This window comes from Rhinolophus sinicus, chromosome 7 (assembly GCF_057876585.1).
Source record: "Rhinolophus sinicus isolate RSI-liver-muscle chromosome 7, RSI-T2T, whole genome shotgun sequence".
Lineage (NCBI taxonomy): Eukaryota > Metazoa > Chordata > Mammalia > Chiroptera > Rhinolophidae > Rhinolophus > Rhinolophus sinicus.
Window position 1 is genome coordinate 43,054,224 of NC_142507.1, and position 7,338 is coordinate 43,061,561.

Consider the following 7,338-nt stretch of genomic DNA (forward strand, 5'->3'; position numbering starts at 1 on the left):
GATACCTGGGAAAAGAAGGTTCTCTGCAAGCTCCAGCCTTCTTACCAAAGTCTCCTGTATTAGTGCTGTCCCAAACACCCTCATTTGCATATCTGTTTAATAGAAAAACGGACAGAAACCAGCCAAACCTCAGGCCTGGCCACCAGCCCCTGTTCCAGCCCAGCCTAGCCCAGCCTGGGAAAATGGCTGGTTGGGCTCTGTCCAAGGGCCCAGGGGCCTCCAAGGACCAGGTTTCTTGACCACTGACCCCTGCTGTCCAGGGGAGGAGCTGGCCAGGCCCTGGCAGGGCTCTGAGGTGAATGGGCATTGTCTCTGGGCTGGGAACTGGGTGATGCTGGCAGGAGGGGGAGAGCCAGCAGGCTGTGTGAGGGGACTTAGGGCCTGATCTTCCTACTTGGAGAGGAGACCAAGGATGCAGCCCTCCAAGGACAGAGGGGTGTTGGGGAGGCCAGAGTGATGGTAGCCCAAACACTCCGGAGGCAAAGCTGTAACAGCAGGGGCCTCCCCACCACTGAGAATGTGGTAGACAAAGATTTGGATCACTGGTTCTTCCTGGCTCACCTGAGAATCACTTGAGTTGTTTTAAAAAACACGGATACCCAAGCCCCACCCTAGATTAACAAAATCAGAATCAGGGGTGAGGCTCAGACACCAGGCATCAGAAATGTTTAAAGACATCTCACGTGATTCAGCTGTGACCAGGGTGAGAAGCATGGAGAGCTGCATTGTCTGATATGGTGACTATGTAAGTTCATTAACGTGAAATAAAAGTAAATACGCAGTTCCTCAGTTGCACTAGCCACATTTGGGTTCAGTAGCCACATGTGGCTACCACGTTAGGTAGCCCAGAAACAACATTTGCATCACATGGAAATCCTATTGGTCAGTGCTGCCCAAAAGGCACGTCCCCGAACTCAGGGCACCAGCAAGGACGAGCACCAAGCAAATTCAGCCAGGATGGAAGTTCCAAGGTGTCTCAGGCATCGCTCTGTCTGCCCTTAACCCCCACTACCACCCTGTTCCTCTCTGGGCCCTTAACCCCCATTACCACTTGGCCCCTCATTTTCCCTTAAGCAAGTTCTTCCCTTTTTATCAAAAGGCCTTTATCCCTTAAGTGAGCTCTTCCCTCAGAAAAGATTTTTGAAGATGCTTGCATCTTTTTTCCTTCAAGCCTCAACTTAAAAGTCACCTCCTCTAAGAAGCCCTGAGCCACACCCCTTGGGCGTCCAGGGCTTAGCTCCTTCCTCCCACGGCTCCCACACAGCCTATTTGTCTGTCTCACCTGGCTGTGAACTGTGCCAGGAACTGTGCTGCTTTCCTCCTTGCACCCCAGTGCCTACGAGTAAGTGGAACACAGTAAGGACTCAATAACTATGCGTCAAAAGATTAATGCAGTACTGAATGCATGAATGTACTCATGCAAATTCTGACCTGATTTAATGGGAGGGCTTTGCCAGGGCCTACGGGTATTAGCCAATGGAATGTGTATTGAATAACTACAATTAATTAGCCAAGCAGAGAAGGTATTTTCAGCAGAAGGGTCTCTCCAGCTTCTGGTAGAGATAGGGCTAGGTTAGAACTCTGACTCATCACTGCGTTGTGCATGGAATGTATATTTCAAGGCCTTTAAGCGAGAATTGGCAAAAATAAAAGTAAAAATAACTGAACCCTGTCCTGACCTACCTTCCTAGAAGCCCTGGGAGGTATCCAGAACGAAAGGCCAGAGAATCTCAGCAAACCTCTCCGGGGCTTCACGTGCCGCAGGGGCTGCTTGAGAAGTGTCATATATATATAGTACAATAGTGACTTGGGATTCAGAGCAGGAGGGCTTAGGTAGTCGGCTTGGATCTCTTACTGCTTAGCCATGTGAACTTGGGCAAGTAACCGGTCAGGTTTGGCATCCATAGAACTTATTTAAGAACACAAGCCAGGTACACCTGGTCTGAGACTTAAAGGAAGGGAAGCACCTGTGCACTCCAGAGGACTGCCTCCAAATCAAGTGTGTCCTGCTGCTGCCGGTGCTGACGGGCCCCATGGTGTCCAGGCCAAGCACAGCCACTTTGGGGCAGGCACTGGGGAGCGAGGATGCTGGCGGTTCTCAGTGGAAGGTGGCAGCGCTGGGCGTTTCCTACCAGGGTGAGGATTCAGAGACCTGGTAGCTCGAGGATTTCTGGCTGGAGGGCAGGGGGCAAGTAGGAGACTGGAGAGGGAAGTGGCGGTGGGATGCAGTGGGTGCCTGTTAGCAGGCAGGGTCAGGAACTCTGGCTACGAATATGCAAGCAGAAGGGCCCAGCCAAACCCCAAACCAAACCCCTGAGCCCTGGCCAGAGACAGGAAAGTGAATCAGAGGCAACCAGGAAGAAGGCTGAGGTTAACCTCGTGCAGACTGCAGACCATGGTAAGAAAGGGGTTGATGGGGGCCTGGGGCTGGGGTGGGTATCTGAGGACCCCTTGAACAAGGTACTAAAGTCATTAGAGTGTGGGCAGTGGCCAGGCAGCTCTGAGGCCCAGGTCAGCTGCTGGGCAGCCCTGGGGAAAGAGCCCATGTTTCCCCACTCCGGTGAAGTCCCCCTCTGCCAGTGCAGCACTTTTGCCCCCTGGTTTTCTGCGCCAATTTCCAATAAGGGGGCACGATGGGGCTCTGCTGCCCTGGATGCTGGGACTGCTGAGTGAGCACAGCGGACCACGCCAGCCTGGAAAGCCCCATGGCAAAGTGCCCAAACCAGAAAGGCTCGCTCCCGAGGCCCTGCAGGGCCTGTGGCTGCTGTGGCCCCATCCCTGGTCTAGGACCACAGGAAAGCCCACACCGACAGGCTGTGGCCAACAGCCACCTGGGGCTGAGTAGGTTGTCTCTATTAGGAATCCAGAAAAGAGCCTGTATACCCAATATGAAATTCGTGTTCATCTATACTGCTTGTTACAACTTAAGATGCTAATGGTAATCCCCAGGGCAACCATTCAACCATAAAAAAATATAAAAGAAACAACAAGGGAATTAAAATAGTATACCTGAGTATTTTTCTATGAAAGCCTCACTCTCTTACTCATCCCTTAAGATAAAATACGCAATGCTCCTTAGTTTGCCAAGCACTTTCCCAAATAAGATTATGTTTCGTCCTCACAACAACCCTGTGAGACAGGCTTTATGGGATCAGTTTTGTAAGAGCTCTGAGGCTCAGAGAGGTTAGGTAAGCAGCCCAAGGACACACAGCCAGTGACAAGTAGGACTGAAATGAGATCTGTTTTATTCAAGTACACAGCTCTCTACTCCATAACTCTGCTCAGTATTTGGCCACCAGAGAGGCTGGCTTCCTTGTTCTTCGTTCCTTTTTCTAACTTTGAAAATATCAAACATGTACCAAAGTAAAGAGATAGTAAAATGAATCTTCTTGTACCCATCACTCAGCTTCAATAATTACGACCAATCTTGACCCATCTATATCCCCACACACTATTCCCTGCCCCTCTTCCCTTATTTTGAAGCAAGTCCCAAATATATCCTTTCAAATGTGAAATGTTCAGTATGTCTTTAAAAGGTAAAGATTCATTATAAAAACATAATCACAAATACTATTATCACTTCTGAAAAGCTAATAGTTCCTGAATAATATTAATAGCCGGTATCTAAGTTAGTGTTTCAATTTCTGTCTCTTAAATATTTTTTTAGAGTTTGTTTGACTATGGACCCAAATAGCATTCATACATTGCAATTAGTAGCTATGCCTTTTAAGCCTCTTTTCAATCATAGATCTCTCCTCCCCTGGTGTTTTCCCCTGCAGCAGTTTATCTGCTTGTTTGTGTGTCCTGTAGAGTTTCCCGGAATTTGGAATTTTCTGATTGCAGTGACATTGTGTCCCTAATGTGTCCTCTGTTCTTATAAATTGGAAGTTAGATCTGGAGACTTGAACAGGTTCAGGTTCAATTTTTTGACAAGCATACTTCATAGGTGCTGTTGTGTGATTTGATCAGGAATATATAGGACTGATTGTCTCATTTGTCCTCCTGACATTTTTATCTTTAAAACTTGGAAACAGTTTAAACGTCTGATATTAGGGAAAAAATTACGTAATGGTGGTTCATTGTTACAGAGGAATTTTATGCAGTTCTTGGGAATCATAGTTTTCAAAGAATATTGAGTAATATCAGGAATGGTTATCATATAATATTTAAAAAAAGAGAAGGGATAAAAAAATACATATAGTATGCCATATATCAATACGGAAGGAAAAGAGTAGATGGAACCACTAATTACAAGGACAAACAATTATGGTATTAGAGGCTTTCATTAAAGGTTACAATTATGGAGGATTTATGTTCTTTACTTAGTCTTTCTGTATTTTTCAATTTTTCATAAAATGTTCATATTACTTTTATAACCAGAAAAAATAACTTAAAATATTTTGTAAAACTTCTACTTCTGTATGTGAAGTTGTGATTTTCCTGAAGTCATCCACTGGACCACAAAATGTTACCTTCTGAGGCAAGATCTAAATATACAAGGCAGTTTGATCAATTGAACAAATTACTGTTCAGTTGCTAGTTGGTCACTGGTTGTTTAATGTCTCTGAATGGTGATTTGGGTCATAAAGACCAGTCTGCCGGTCATATGGGCCTAGAAGGAGTGGAAAACAATTTATCTTTGGCTTAGCTGGCCTGGCTGGTGGGCTTGGATCTTGAGAAAGCTCAGTCCCATGGCCCCATGTCCTCCAAATCACTCACCACAAGACCTCACACACACAGCCACGGAGACACAATCCCCACAGCAGCGAGGACAACTGGGGACAACTACAGGAACCTTGAGCAGAGCGAGACGGTGCAGCAGCCCACTGTCGGAGGCAAGCTGGAGGATCCCTCTGCCAGGACAGCAGGACCAGTCTGCATGTTAGAGCCAGACAGAGGAAGACGCGAGAATTCCATTTATGATTTCAACTTTCTCCTTCCTGGTCTAGGTTAACTCAGATCAATGCCCTGTGCAAAGCAGGCATCAGATATTGATCTACAAGACAAGAAGATTAGATTTTAGGATCTCAGAGGCCCTTATCCAGCTCTGACAAACTAATCTTTTCTGGGACCGGTTTCAAAGTCCCTGGGCCATTTGCAGTATACTAAGGAAAGAGAGAGATCTTTTGTTTCCTTATTCATAAGTAATCATTTAAATTATGGCCTCACATGTATACCATCAGATTGTGACACCGATGTCACACACACACACACACACACACACACACACACACACACACACACACAGACTACTACCCAAATTCCACTCACACAGCTCAACCCCTTGGGGCTAACACAAATCACTGTACCAACCTGCCAGTCAACCAGTTTCTTCCATGTTATTCTTCTTTCCCTTTAAATGGACGATATATTCTAAAACTTTTATTTTTCTGTTTATAAAGTATAAACAAGAAAATAAAAATCGCTTAAGTCTTAGCCACACCATTCAGTGATAACCACTGCTAACGTTCTATTGTATTTCCTTCCAGTATTTACTAGTGTATTTATATTTTTATAAAGTTAATATCATGATGTATATACAGTTTTATATCAATTTTATACTTAATATAATCAGGAATCTTTACCCATCTTTACAATTTTTTATAGATATCCTTTTATTCTTTTATCCTCTATGGTTTTGAGCTGATTAAGTAATCCACAATTATTTACTGAGCTTCCACTATGTACAAGATGGGTATGGGGGAGCGTTCAAAGGCATGTGACTATAACATTTCTATCCATGAGGAGAAGAAAAACATAGATGTACAAAGCTTTCAGACAAGGCCAGGGAGGAAGGGAAGAGACAGGATGGGTGGTTGTAGAGATTATATTTTCAGAGCTGAAAATTGGTCCACAAGATCTGACCAAGGTGACCTTGGGCAAGTCATTTAATTTCTCTGTGCCTCAGTTTCCTCATCTGTAAATTGGGGGGGAAGGGTAATAGTACCTGTCTCTAAACTGTCCTAGAAAATAGCATTATGCAAATGTTTATTTGGGGATACAAAAGTATTTCAGAAGCTATTGCTTGGTTGTCAAAATATTTGCATTTCTAGCACATTCTAATGTAGGGATTGTGGTGCAAAATATTTGAAATCTGAACTGTCCTGGGAGATACAGAGTGAAGTCTACCCTTGGAGGAAGGAGTGTGGGGAAGGGAGAGAGAGACAGAGAGACATAAAAAGTGACATAGAGAAAAAGACACACAAAGACGCAGAGAGTCGTCCTAGCCAATGATCAGGGAAGAGTTCACAGAGGAGGAGAGATTTAAAATGGGCTTTAGAACTTTCCCTAAAAATTATAACCTTTCAACTTAAAAGTTCAAATACTGAGGTGGAGGAAGCACAGCTGACACACACCCTCACCAGACTTGAACTCCATTCCCAGAGCCTGCCCTCAGCACAGCTAGCAGCTGGTCAGGGAAGGTACTCAGTTCACCTCTGCAGAGCTCAAAGGAACAAAACAGAGAGAGAAGACAAATATAACTTGTAGACCAATGATTTCCCTTTTAATTTTAACCAGGAACCAAACCCTGAGCTGAGACTTTTGTTCCAGTGCAAACATTCTCCACCAATTTTTCAGCACAATGTAATCTGATATGGGAATATCAGCAGAGATCCAAATACAACATACTTTAAACAGCATTTGACTATTTGGCTCACGATGATGGATCATCTCTCCCAGAAACTATTCTCTTCATTTTTCGCATGATTTGACAAAGAGTGACTTTCTCATTTATAATTTTTTTTTCACTTGAGCAGCATTTTTTTAAGAAAAAAAAAAAAAAAGGCTGCTAAAGACCAGCCTGTAACTCTGCCTGTTGTTGAGACAGCACTGATGGTGAGATGAGCCCTGACTGGAGTCACACAGCCTAGGTTCAACTCTGGCACCTTAATGAGGAGCTGGGAGCGTCTGGAAGGGGAAGGTAGTAGGAGCGGGGAAGCCCAGGGAAATCTGCAGCTTACGAAGGGTTATGCAAAGACTGAGATTCAGCCCTATACTATGATTTACAGATTACAAATCAATCTTGCATTTTTGTTTTTATCACTCGATCTGGTAAAGTAGCTCTTTTTATGATTCATATGGAAGGAACTGAACCCAAAGAGGGTAAGTCACTGGTCCAAGGCAGTGACAAACCAGAGCTTTTAGGCCAAGTTCTTCCCTGCTGGATGTAAGCTATTTGAGGATGAGAATTCTGCTGTATTCATCTTCAGATGGCCATCCAACTCGACACAGCACCTAGCTCAGAGCAGATATTCCATAAACGTTTGCTGAGTGAATGAATGTGTAGGACCTTGGACGATGCCTTCACTCTCCACACTTCAGAGTTCTGGGTAAGAT